The sequence below is a fragment of the Halichoerus grypus genome, chromosome 1 (genome assembly GCF_964656455.1).
Source record: "Halichoerus grypus chromosome 1, mHalGry1.hap1.1, whole genome shotgun sequence".
In the NCBI taxonomy this organism is placed as follows: Eukaryota; Metazoa; Chordata; class Mammalia; order Carnivora; family Phocidae; genus Halichoerus; species Halichoerus grypus.
The window spans coordinates 56,242,653-56,257,277 of record NC_135712.1 but is presented as its reverse complement, the minus strand read 5'-3'; positions in this window follow the sequence as shown (position 1 = coordinate 56,257,277).

Below are 14,625 nucleotides of genomic sequence, written 5' to 3'. Positions count from 1 at the left end.
TATCTATCTATCTACCTATCTATCATCTATCTATCTATCTATCTATCTATCTATCTATCTATCATCTATCTATCATCTATCTATTATGGGCATGCTGTGGCCCTTATTACTCCATTTCTGAAGTTCTTCTCAAACCCTTTATCCCTTTCCAGAATTCAGCCACAACTGAATCCCTTCTAAGGAGAGAAAACTAATCGGTTTTTATGTCTTGGGAATATTGTATGTATCAAGCCTGATTTTTTGGTGGGGGGCGGTGAAATTCTAGAAATCTTTAGGAATTGGTATTAGAGTCTAAACCTTACATATAGCTACATCATCTAGGTTTTGGTAATTGATTTGCTCTGAAATTTCAGGTACATTCTTGTCTTTGAGATATTTGTATTTTGCATACACTGGGGGGAAGCTTTTGCCAATGAACACCAGGAATGACACACAGGAATGTTCACAGCAGTGATGTATTTATGATAGCAACATTAGATTGAGACCAGTCTAAAAGGTCTTTGAAAGGAGAATGATGAAACCGAGACAAATGGATACAATTGAGTACTACACAATAGCAATAGTGAAAACTCTTGCCATCTGCATTTATCTCGGACATACATCCAACAGTATCATGCATGAACTCATATGTACCACTGTGGAAGTATCAATTCATATGACCACTTTAGAAAATAGTTTATTATTATCTCATATTTTTGGAAATATAATAAACACTGTGGAGTGCTTACTATGTCCCCGTTATTTTCCTAACTGTACAAATACTAATTTTATCTTTAAAATTGTAAAGTTTGTACTGTAATTTTAATCATTTTATATATGAAGGAACTGACACAAAGAGGTTGGGTACCTTTGCCAAGATCAAAAAACACCTAACTGGTACAACCAGCACTGAATTCAGGCAGTCTGGCTTCAGAGTTCAGCCTCTTAACCGTTATATTATGTTGACCCTTCCAACTAGTAAATCCAGTAATTTCACTTATTGACATATCCCATGGTGAAATTTTGCCCATGGTGTAAAGAGATGAGTATGCTTATAACAGTTACATTGATAATAAAAAAAATTAAAAACAAATAACCTAAAAATCCATTGATAAGAGAATGGATGAATAATTGAGATATAGTCATACAAAATAATAGTATAAAATAGTGAAAATGAACTAAATGTACCATACAAATCAATAACAAAATAGTGTTGTGATAAAAGCAAGGACGGAGAACATATATCATATATAAATATATATGTTCAAATACACACAGAACTAATCAGTATGTATTTACACGTGCATTAAGACCATAAAGTTTGAGGGGCACCTGGGTGGCTCAGTCAGTTATGCATCTTGATTTCAGTTCAGGTCATGATCTCAGGGTTGTGAGATCAAGCCCCACCCATGCTGGGTGTGGAGCCTGCTTAAGATTCTCTATCTCCCTCTCTCGCTGCCCCTCCCCCCACCCAAAAAGACTATAAAGTTTGCACATCACACTGCCACAGAAGACAATGGCCAATAACTACTTGAAAAAAAAGTTCTACTTCACTTGAATTTTTTTAAATGCAAAATTAAATACATAAAGAAATATACATTTTTTCTTCACTTACTGCATTGGGACAAATTCTGCATGTTTGCAAAGTATAGCTTTTAATAAGACAATTAAAAAATATATATTAAAGATTTTTTCATGAATTTTCAAAACAATTTTTTGTAAAAAGTTTGTGTGAGAAATTAATCAGACATGTGCACAACTTTTTTGAAATTTATTTATAAAATGAAAAATTGGAAATAAAGTATATTAGTTTACTAGGGTTGCCGTAAGAAATTATCAGATTGGGTGACTTAAAAAACAGAAATTTTCTCAAAATTCTAGAAGCTAGTTCAAAAGCAAGATATTAGCAGGTTTAGTTTTTCTGAGGTCCGTCTCATTGACTTGCAGATTTGCAGATGCTGGGTCCTCACTGTGTCCTCAAGGATTAGCCCTCCACTGCGTGGTCTGTATGCCAGTCTCCACTTCTTATAAGAGCACAAGTCATATTGTTTAGGGTCCACACCAAGGATCCCATTTTAACTTAATTACCCTTTTAAAGGCCCTATCTCCAAATACAGTCCCATTCTGAGGTACTGGGGTTTAGGCATTCAACATCTGAATTTGGAGGGGACACAATTCAGTCCACAAAGTAAATATTAAATCATCCAAAATGAAGTAATATAAAGTAATCTAATACAATACAGCTAATAAAGAAATAGAAGACATTATGGGGTGCCTGGGTGGCTCAGTCGTTAAGCGTCTGCCTTCGGCTCAGGTCATGATCCCAGGGTCCTGGGATCGAGCCCCACATCGGGCTCCCTACTCCGCGGGAAGCCTGCTTCTCCCTCCCCCACTCCCCCTACTTGTGTTCCCTCTCTCGCTGTGTCTCTCTCTGTCAAATAAATAAAAATCTTAAAAAAAAAAAAAAAGAAAGAAATAGAAGACATTAGAAGTTTCCTCGATGACATGGAACAATGCCCACAATATATGGAAATATATCAAATATGAAAATATACTCCACCTTTGTTTACAAAACCTAAGCAACAGAAAGATTAACAGTTATTTCTAAATGGTAGCGTCTTGGTTGTTTTTTCTTGGATATATTCAAGGTTATAATATCTATAATGCATACTATTATTTTATAACCAGATTTTCGAATTTACTCCATGAAGAAGATTTCACATGAAAAGCAGGCCTTGAACAACATGCCCTGGTTAAGTTTATTCATTTATTAATTTAACTAATATGTATTGATTACCCATTTTATGCCTGGCAATGAGGATGGGAGAGGGAGGATTTGGAGGACACATAATTGTTTCTTTTCATGTAGAATATTTATGCCTTTGTATATTTGTCACCTAGGTTTGCAAACTTGACTCAGCATCAAATTTTAGGGCCAAGTCATCAAATTTTATCATGTACCTAAAATACAGGAGATAGCCATGTGGGAGGACACACAATGGAAGAGGAGACCCATGACAACTTTCTTGAAATATTTGCAAGAACACCATGTAGAAGGGCACATGATTTGCAGACTCATGTTAGGGAATGAAGCTCAGAGAAATGGGAAGAAGCTGGATTACACATATGGAAAAAATTCTTAATGAAATAGTATTCTAAAAATATCGTAGATACTCTTAAGAGGTAGTGAGTTTACTATAAAGATAAAGCTTAGTTAACATTGGCACTGTTTAATAGAATTTTCCATAATGACAGAAATGCACTATACTTTTTTTTAACTGTCCAGTATGGGAGCCACCAGCCACGTGTAGCAGCTTGTGAGCACTTGAAATATGGCTAATACAACTGAAGAACTGGATAGCTATTTTATTTTATTTTATTTTATTTTATTTTCATTAATTTAAATGTAAACATCTACATGTGGCTAGTGACTCCTTATTGGGCAGTCCAGGTCTAGCAGACCCCTTGGCAGGGGCACAGTTGATCTGAAGCGTCAGTGAGTAACATAGTTGAAGTATGTGACTGTGTTACCTAGCCTAAGGTTGTATGATTCTTTGAACTCGAACTTATGGGATAGTTCTTTCTTCTGTGGGGCATAAGAAAGAAAGATGCCCTGATTGGGAAAGCCTGATGAGCATGCCCTGGATTGGCCAAGGTACTTTAAAAATGTGTGCCAAATTGGAAAGAGTGGTGGAGAGCAAAGTGTTCAATCTAATATGAACATCCAGCGGCTACTGAATGTTCGAGTTGTTATAATTCATCTGAAGGTGACAGAGGACCAACATGTTGGAACTCCAATCCCAGTGCAGCTGCAATTACAGATCATTGAGACAAATCCCAAATGTATAAATTAGATGACTTGAGACCCCAACAGTGTGAGTGACAGGACACTTGTCTATTGGACTCCCATATAAAGTTTTAGGCAGCCCTGGAGTTTAAAAGCAGCTTCTCAAAGAAAGCCAGTTTTTAAGATGGTGAGTGTTAGGGGGGGCACGGGTCAGCTGAGTGCCCAGTCCATATTCCACAGCACCATGGCACCCCTCCTGAAAAAGCCCAGGAACCAAGAAGGCCCTGCGAACACACCCAGGCATTAACACAACTGATACATTGAGGGAGGTCAAGGACCTAAAGTTCTAGTGATGTAGCTTGAAACTCCCATTTAGTTTAAGTGTACCAAAATATGAAAGAATGAGCAACATTCGGAGGTTTATTTCTATAGACTATCCATGTAACTGAGTAAGCAGTGACCTGAGTCTTTGACAAATACCTATAATAAGAAGGGCTTTGAAGAGAAACTGCAACTTTAAAACTAGTTGCCTGGGTTATCACAAACATTAATGTCAGGAAAGTCAATTAAGGAGTGACCTCCAACAGTAAGGCTTTGTCATTTAGGTTTTGTCAGCCTTGCTGTGAGTAACACTAACCGTCGACCTTTTGCTTTGCACTGAAAGGTCATTGGGAAAAGTTAAGCCTGCTATGTGCTCACTCACTTCTGAAGCCTGCTATTCTCAACATTCCATTAAAAAGGTTGTCAGAGGATGGGGAGAAAAAATTAGGTAAAGGCACAGTAAACTTTTTATCTGTAAACCACAGCGAGCGCTTCCAGCTGCCATGTGTTAGCTAGTCATATAATTAAAAATGCTTTCCTCACAATGTAATCCAAAGACTCTCCCTTGCTGGGATAGCAGCAGTGTGCTACCTTCACCAACGTGTGACTGTGTGTATTTCCATACTTAGTATTTGGAAGGAGACTTCCCTGGTTTTCTAAGCATCCTTTTTTAGTCGCTCTTCGTATCAGAGACCTCTCAGAGAGGCTCTCAAACTTAACGGCTATGGCTTGAAAAAACGTGATAAATGAAAGTAGTGGGCGCTATGAAGTGGTTAGGAAAAACACTAGTAGATATTAAGTCAGAAAAGCTCATTGTAATTTGAGGGTGTTTTGGAACCATGGGTAAGAACCATAGAAATTAGAAGTATAGGTATTATGCGTATGAAAAACTATTTCTGATTGGATGTTAACATTATAGAGAGAGAGGAACAGATAGCTAAATGATAAGTATTTAACCTGTGGATAAATAAAAACCCATGATGTAGTCATACTAAGGCCAACCTTAGGAAAATCCTTTTACCTCCATTTCTCTAGGGGAAAAGTATAAATAATTTGCTTCAACCTATTTTACCAAGACCATGGGATAATACATGCATCTATAAATGTCTCAATGTCCTTGTGAGAAAAAAGTATATACTTTTGTCAGTGTTATTATAATCATGATTATACTTAATGAAGGAAAAAATGTGCTGCTATATACATTATGGCTATAAATGGAATTGGGGATCAGAAGATTATTCAAGATCCTGGTCGGGCACTAGCGTCAAGAACAGTATCTGATTTTACAGGTGTAGTATTCTAAAGGTCCAAATTCCTCAGTTTAAGAACATGCAGCGTCAAAGGAATAATCTCAGGCAAAGACTGTGGGTTGGCTTTTTATAGAAACATGTAATTTTCCTGAAAGCTGCTATATTATGAATTATATAGAGTAATAAGTATAGGTCTTTGATAATATGTTGTCCTATTTTGGGCTTTAATTTGTACAGCAGTGAGTGTAATCCCATAAAGTACCCTCTCTATGTGAATATGCATACTACATTCAAATGCATCATTGGGAAGATATCCTTTTTATATTTATTTTTAAATATTTCTACTGTTTACTAAGGTAACATAGTAAAATGGAAAAGATCTCCCACATAAATTTAAAGATGAAATTTATTTCTTTTATATTTTTGGAATTTGATAGCTGTTAGTTTAGGATTAGGTAGCTGGAAAAGCTGTAAGGATGGATTACCACCGAAATGCAGTGTTTTCTTTTTAATCGTTAAATGGATGCTAGTGTAGGCAGTTGGTTTGGTGTTTCTTGGCTCTCCCACAATGCTAATGAATTTTGTGTATACTCTGTGGGCAGATGCATAATCTGATCCTGCTTTTTGATAAGGTATATTTCCAACTGGTTCTTTGAGAAGGTCATGCCCATATTGTCTTGGTGTCAAAGAAAGTACTGGTTCATCATAAGAGCCCTGTGGCTTTTAATGAGCTTTGCCATCAGACAGTGAATGTTGTTCAGTAGCCTCATGTCTCATTATTATATTTTGCTTCAAACTTGGATTAAAGGAGAGTTACAAGAAGGATCCTGGCAAAGCTTTGTATAAACTCTTAGAGCACATCAAACTCAAAAAGAATCTCGTGTTTGTTAGTAATAGCTAATTGGACCCCCACAAACATCAAGTGTGTTCCTTTAATTTGGCAGTCCCGACATAAATGGAGTGGTGATCAACACTAAAGTGGCCAATTTATCCTGAGAGGAGGGAGGGATGGCAGTCAGCAGGAGGGAGGGTGGTTTCTAAGTCATATGCTCTCCTTGGAAGGAAAGATGGGAAGTGCTGTTAAAAATAATTTGCTCTTCAGGCAATTTAGAAAATACACTTGCCCAGCCTCAGGGATTTAGAGGTGTCCGGGGCTGCCAGCAAGAAGGCTGGCTGAGAGAGAATGTAAAACATGGTAGAAGAAAAATGAACAAGTAGTTCTAACTCCAGTCTACTGTGACTTCTCTTTCTCTTTCTTTTTCTGGTGGTCTTAGAGTGGTCTCAAAATAGAGGGGTGAGAAGATGCTCAATTACTGGAATGCTCATCATGAAGGAGGATTACTCAAGCATCTCCTTATTCATATGGTAATGGAGAACTCAGGGTAGCCAGAGTCTCTCTGCCTTCATCTGTAATACAACAGTTTGGTAACCTTGAGCTAGCCCAGACCATTTGGGAAAGGAGAAAATGACCCAGATCCAATGATGAAAATGCAGAGTGGACTCCTCAGTAGAAGAGTTCTTGCTCCCCTTTACCTCCAGCTGGTTCTGCTACAGACACCCAACGAATCTAGGACTTTCTCTTTAGATAAGATTATTATTATTACTACTAAAGTGAAAACAATAACCACCACTACGACTGCTGCTAATAGTTCTGGTTAATTTTATGTATCAACTTGACAGGGCTGGGGGATGCCCAGAGAGCTGCTTAAAGGTTATTTTTGGGTGTGTCCAAGACGGTGTTTCTAAAAGACATTAGAATTGAAGTTGTGGAGCGGGCCTCCTCAGTGTGGGTGGGCATGATGCAAACCACTGAGGGCCTGAAGAGAACAAAAAGGGAAAGAAACATTGACTTGTCTCTCTGACCCACTGCTTGAGCTGGGAAATTGATCTTCTCCTGTCCTTGGTGCTCATGGTTCTCAGACCTTCAGACTACACCACTAGTTTCTCAGAGTCTTCAGCTGGTAGTGTGTGTGTGTGTGTGTGTGTGTGTGTGTGTGTGTTTAGTGTATTTGTATATGTATGTATATACATATATGTATATATACGCTTATGTATAGTATATGTGTGTGTGTATATATCCTATTGGTTCTGCTTCTCTGGAGAACCCTGACTAACACAGGTGCCATTTGTTCAATAAATACTCTGTTAGGATCTGCATTACATTCTTTGTATACATCATTCTTAACCCTCACTACAACCCACATATGCAGGTCACCCTACATTAAAGGTGAGGAAACAGATTCAGAAAAGTTAAGCATATACAGCAAGTAAATGCCGGATCCATAACGTGTACCTGTCAATGCAGTTCAAATACCCAAGTTCAGTCATCACTGGGTCAATTAGTATGTAAGAGGTGCTTCCCAGTGTAAGGAATTTCAGTTGGGTAAATCATACAGCAAGCCACAGGTATGGAGCTTTTTATCTTAATCTCTTTTGTCCCTCCATGGGACATCCTGGTCAGCCCAATTGGGGGATCACCAGTTGTGGATTCATGTGGCCACCTCGGTCCCACATTGTTGTTCTGTATTTTTTTCACTTCATTTTAGTCCGGTTTTTTTTTTTTTTTTTCCAAATTTCTCTTTATAATTAAGAACTTTGCTTTATAATTTTCTTTTTAACAGTAATGACATACTAGCTCTTATTTCAGTATCTTTTAATGTCAATTTATTTATTCTTTAAAAAGTTATTGAGGGCTTTTTATATGTTGAGGAAACCAATATAAATATGAACTAGTCCAAACTTTCAGGAAACTTAGCTACATAAAAACAGCCAAATCCAATTCAGTGTGATATGCAAAATTATAATGGACACATATTGATAAATTGTTAAACTAAGATAGAATCATCAGCGATCTCTCCCTAGAGGAAATAGTGACTTAGTTGAGCATTGAACACCAAAAATGAGTTAATCAAGTGAAGAAAGGTGGTGCATTTCAGAATAGGGAAATAGAATGTATAAAGGCAGAGAAGAGAAAACTGCAATGAATTCTGAATGATTGCAATTTAGGTTCTGAAGGGGTGGAGGCATGTGAAGGATCGGATTGGGGAAGTATACAGAGAACAAACACGGAAGGACCTTGGAGGTCATAATAAGGAGACTGGATTTTATCCAAGGGACAGTCCCCAAGTGGTTTTACATACTAATCCAGGAAATGAGTAGTAAGGGCTTGGCCTAAGGCAATGACTATAAGGCTACGGCAAGCAAACCCATCCTGACCTTGTTGTCTGAGCCTGTCAGAAACTTCCAGCACTTTAGAAACTGTCATTCCCCAAACTACATGATATACTACTAAGTTCTAGCTCCTGCCCAAGGGGGGCTCAGCAATGGCACTGTAACTAGAGGCTGGGCGTGACCCACGGGTGGTGATTCCTTACAGATACCGTTTTCTTTGTACTCTGAACTCCCCAAGAAAGTTAAAAAGTTATATCCCCCTAACAATTTGAGTTACTGACACAGATTAAAAACTTCTTGTGAAAAAATAAGGACGTTTTAACCTGAAGCAGAAGCTTCGTAGTTATTTTTGCCTGCGTGCATGCGTGTGTGCATGCTAATTTCTATCAGACTTGGTCATATTCTTGATCTTTCCCAAAAGCAGAGTGATGAGTCTTACCTTGGGGAAAACCTAGGCTATCTTTCTTGGCCACTTGATATTGGAATAGCTTTTAGTATCCTGTCAAGTATGCTGGAAGGTGAATCAATCAACAGTACACATTTATTAAGGACATTTTGCTCAGTGCTGTGAAATGTAAAAGCAGAATATAACTAGTGTCTTCCCTCAAGTTGCTAAAATGTAATTGGAGAGAGTAAAAAAAAAAGTCCCCAAATAATAAGATTTTGAGCCAATGCCATTGTTTTAAACTTGGTATATAGGCTATGAAAGCCATGGGAGTTTAGAGACTAGGTCAAGGCAGGATATGCTTGACCAGTGGTGGGAATATATTTAGAAGAAAGTTCTAGCTGAACAAAAAGGTAGAAATAAGCTTGGATATTGGGAGTGGAGGGGGGCTGGGGTGAAGGTGCAGATTATCAGGTACCTTTAACATGAGGCAGGAAGTTTAGGTTTTTATTGGGTCAGTTGTGAATAGAAGACTACATTGATGAAAACTTTGGGAGGAGAGGTGAACTTTTGCAGCAGTGTATGGATTTGCAGCTCTGAGCCTCACTGGATTTTGTGACTTTAGTGAAACCACACTGTCCTAGCCTCGTTCCCCTAGGAAAGCAGAGACTGAGACAATGGTTTGCAGGGAAGTAGTTTATGTGGAGAAGTCACCCTAGGAACCAGGAGAGGGGAAGCGGGATGAGGGGAAATAGGAAAGAAGGACCAGCCAATGCAGGGTACGGGACAAGCAGGCCCCATGAAGGCAGCAGGGGCGGGTCAGGCTTGGAGCTTCTGAGGAGCTGTCTCACCAAATGCTCACCCAAGGGACACAAGAGGTGCACACTGCTTCACAACCTGCTCCTTGGGGTATGAAGTCCCTTGCATTTGTGTGAGTGCTTGCTGCTGAGTCAGAGAAGCCCAAGAACGGGTGTGAGAAATTCAGGTAGAGCTGAGAGGAGGTTATCAGGTTACACTTTGTCAAAGGCGATGCCCTGGAAAACTGGACTTGAAGGTGGGCCGAGAAGACCTGACTCTGAGAAGGACAGGAGGTGTCAGATACATTTAGCACTTCAGCCTGGTAGGTGCCAGGCCTGTAAGAATTTTAAACTAGTACAAAATAAATTCCAACTTATTATCAGCATATTGCTTTCTCATAATTGGTTAACGAAGTGCTGCCTAAAAATCACTTGGGCATATCTTCTAATTCATAGTTAAAAATGGTTTATAATTGATGTCATATTTCTTACACCCTGATATGGTACCGAGCACAGAGCTCAATACTATACATGGAAGGATTAAGTGCATCAATTCACATAAATAGGCACTTCAAAATACGCTGAAAATTATATTCTTCAGTATAGTTGGGGTAGCAATGATGTCAAGAAGTGGAGGAGAGGGTTTCTCATTTTAAAAAATTAATTTATTTTGCTAACATTTACAGAGGGCACAAGGGGAGACTAGCTTACCTTTAAAACAAATTATTTCAAAATATAATTGATTGGTATTTGAAGTAATGTGGGTTTTTTTTTTCCTTCTAAAACTAAACCCCTTACCTGTCTCTATCTAAAATGTTCTACAATCTGTAGTGACAGGGAATGTCCTCATGTGCAAATATAAATGCAAATTTTAAAAAAGCCACAGAAGAGTTATACAAAGAATTAATAAAAGGATTATTTTATAAAGTTTCTAATGTGCAGCTAAGGTTCCCATATTATATACACAACTTATAGTTATTTGCAAATATTATGGTAAAGTGAGTTTGTTTCAAGATGTGAAATTGTATCTTTCCCATTTTCCTTTGAATGCTTTTTGTGCAACGAGTAGATCAATAATAAAAAATTTACTGAATACCTGCTATGTGTTCACTTAGCCCTTTTGCAATAGCGTCTGCTCCCATCTATACCTGTACGTTCCCTCAGCTGAGGGAGATCATTCACATCCTAGGAAGTTCCTAGATGCCAAATTTTAATCTTAAAACACAGATATTTGACTCACAAAACTCCCATCATGGTTTGGAAAATTACCTTCTAGTTCTGGCATGTCTTGTACATTTCTCCTCCTGTACAAATGAGGATGTATAGCTCTTGCGAGCTACAGAACCAGGTGTGTTTGGGCAGAGAGTAGGCTCTGAGCCCTTGCTCCTCGCCTGTAATGGATTACGAAAAACCAATTCTATTACATTTTCTGTCAGCCACGGAGCTTTAAATCTGAGTCGTAACTTCAGAGATATGTTTGTTGATTTAAATCCTGCATTATTGTGTGGGTTTACCAGCTCCTAGGACTTCCAGTGCCTATAAATATAAGTAATAGCAGATTCTTGGAGGTTAATTTTAATTTCAAGTCATCTTAATCCTCATAACAATGAATGGTGTAATTTTAATAAAGTAATTCATGACAGACAAGACATCACTAGGGAACCAGCTGAGAAATGATTCCTTTTTGTCTCCGATTGTGTTTTGTCAGGATTCTGGAGAAATCGGGAAAACGGGATCAGAACTGGTCAGTGACTGTTTATGTAGCATTGTAAAACTCTTAGTCATCCCGTCTAACATGTTTATCTTAAACTTTATATCCCAATGCTTCACAAAATTATATCTTTCCGAGGGTAGTCTTAAATTTTGATATCAGAAGCCTGATGTTTAAGAAAATTACTGCTTGGAATATGAGACGTCAGCCCCCAGTTGTAAAGTGTGATATAGCAAACCAGCTTTAAATACAGTTCCTCCCCTACTTTCATCCATAAGGTGTTCATAAAAATGGAATGTTGAGAAGTCAAGTGATAGGTAGATATCAAAAAGAGGAGTTTTAGAATACTAAAAATTCACATCATCTCCCCTTTTGGGATCCTCCATCAACCCCCTTCAGCATTTACGGTTTTCTGGCTTCAGTATTTTGGTTCCTCAGGTTAGGAAGACCATGGGTCTTAATGTATGTGTGTTGGTTGCCACTGTGTAAGCAGTGTGGACTGAATTTAGTTCAAGGTGAAAAGCCTTGTAGACATACTTGCCGCTACAGTTTCTTTCTTCCTCAAGTTATTATGCACTTCTGAGGGAATCTGTTTCTGTTTGCTCTCTAGTACCTTCAGAGGTACTGAGCTGCTTTTTGCATCATGTCCAAGTTTTATGGTGGTTTTCGGCAGGGAATTAATCCATTAGGGTCTTAGCTTGTCAACCTGTACAGAGAAGAGGCTCTCTCTTGCTGATGAATTGCCACAGTTTTTAAGTCAGTCTTGACATCTCCCTTATACATATTTTGTGTCTTGCTAAATATTAAGCAATTTTGAAACAACAACAGTACGAGGCTTATCTGCAGCTGTGGCATGCAGTGGATGTTCAATATATTTCTGTTGGCTTTAGCTGAAATTAAACCACACTGACTTAAATGTATGTAATAGAGAAAAGATCTACCAGCTAGAGAAAAGACAAACAGGGGAAACTTCAAACTTGCTAATTGAGGCATTAAACTTATGCATAAGTCTTATCAGTACAAAATCCTCTTAGATGACCGATTTGTAAATTTTGGATCCCTTAGTGGCTGTCCTTTTTATTGAATATGATTTCATCTTTTTAAAACTATATTGATAGAAAATGAAGCATATAATTTTTTTAGGCGTTTGAGAGTCTTTACAATTGGAAGCCGATGGGACAAGATAAAGGTAGCCCATGTGAACCAAAAACGGAGAGACAATTCATCCGAGGGCACCACTGATTTAGAAAGAAAATTGCCCTCTGAGTTCATCAATGCATATTATGTTATTGTTGATGTGTGGGACACATGAAATCAGAATTTGGGGCCATTAAGAAGAATTGTAGCTTTCTACCTCAAGGTTATTAATACGCGGTGGCAAAATTAGGTTTTCTTTTTTTTTTTTTTTTAAGATTTTATTTATTTATTTGACAGAGAGAGAGAGAGAGCACAAGTAGGCAGGGCAGGCAGAGGGAGTGAGAGAAGCAGACTCTCCCGCTGAGCAGGGAGCCCGACACAGGGCTCCATCCCAGCACGCGGGGCTTGATTCCAGGACTCTGGGATCATGACCTGAGCCGAAGGCAGCCGCTTAACCAACTGAGCCACTCAGGCGCCCCAAAATTTAGGTTTTCTGCTCTCTGTGTTATAGGCCTTCATTTTAAATACAGGAGGGATGCATGCTGAGACATTTGAAAACATTTTATTGCTTTTATTATTGTGACATGCCAATGTGTATTCTGGCTTCTCATTTTCTTTTCACTGGTTAACTTTTTAAGGAAGGCAGATGTTTTGGATGTATTAGAAGTTAAATCATTGATCTAAAACTGCCCAGATGTTTTGTGATCCAGATGTTTTGTGATCAAAGGTAATGTTTATTCATCTTTTAAAAAGTTGGAAGCCAGGGCACCTGGGTGGCTCAGTTGTTAAGTGTCTGCCTTTGGCTCAGGTCATGGTCCCAGGGTCCTGGGATCGAGCCCCGCATCGGACTCCCTGCTCAGCAGGAAGCCTGCTTCTCCCTCTCCCACTCCCCCTGCTTGTGTTCCCTCTCTCGCTGTGTCTCTCTCTGTCAAATAAATAAAATCTTCAAAAAAAAAAAAAGTCGGAAGCCTTTGCAAAGTCAATCTGGGGATAGTCTTTATTTGGAAGTGGAAGGGGAAGTTTTAGAATTAAAAAAAAGAAGAAGACAATGAGAGTAAAAGGCTCTTTGACCCACAAATAATAGCAGGTGGAAGGCTAAAATTATCCAGGTATTGAATCTTGGTATGTGAATTTAGAGTGCTTTTTGAGTATAGAAAAATTGAAGTGTGATTATATCCTTTAAAATATGGAGAAGGTTAAAAGGCTAAGACTGGAAAGTTTGCTATCAACCTGAGGTCCAGAAATAATGAACCATTCTTGCCTAGTTTAAAGCCTTACAGACCATTTTGTGAAGTTGCCAAATGGGCCAACTCTGAACTGAGCTCAACTCAGAGTATCAACTTTAGACCAGCATAGCGATTTTCCCTTTCCGTAATACTTACATAACTAAGTGAAAAGTGTGGTGCATTCATTTTGAGTTTCATTATGGGAATGATGCATATAAGAAGATAACAATATTTGTATTCTCTACTTATGAGCTTTCTGATACATACAAAATCCTAATAAATTATTTCACTTGGTGAAAAATTATAATGAAAAAGAAATAAATCAATCACTTAACAGCCAAAGACCTTTGAAATGCTGTGAATGTTTCCCTGTTATTGTTAGCTTAGTTCAAACGTACATCATAATAAAATGGACCCCAATAATTTTATTAGTAAATCTTCCAGAATTCATAAGAAACTGAAATATCTGTTCTCAAAGAGTTCTTTGCTCTTTCTCAAATTTCTTCCATGTTTTATGATACCATTTAACTGATCTTTTGAATAGATTTTTTGATGTAAGTTTTGCAAACATGTATTATAAACTCTATCACTGTTTTTTTTTTATTATAAATTGACAAGTCTGAGTATCTTTTTTTGGTTTGTTTTGCTGCTTCTTAATAAGGACTTCGGTTCTAATTTGCAATTGAAAAATAAGTAAAATTATCTGATAATTTGTAGGAGGGTACTCCTCTCTTGTTTAGAACCTTCAAAATAGCTATTCATTTTCTGTACTTTTTATGATTTCAAATACAGGGAAAAAAGCAATGTCATATTGTGATATTTTATCAGAAATGTTTTTATTGTGAACGCTGACCACTGTTA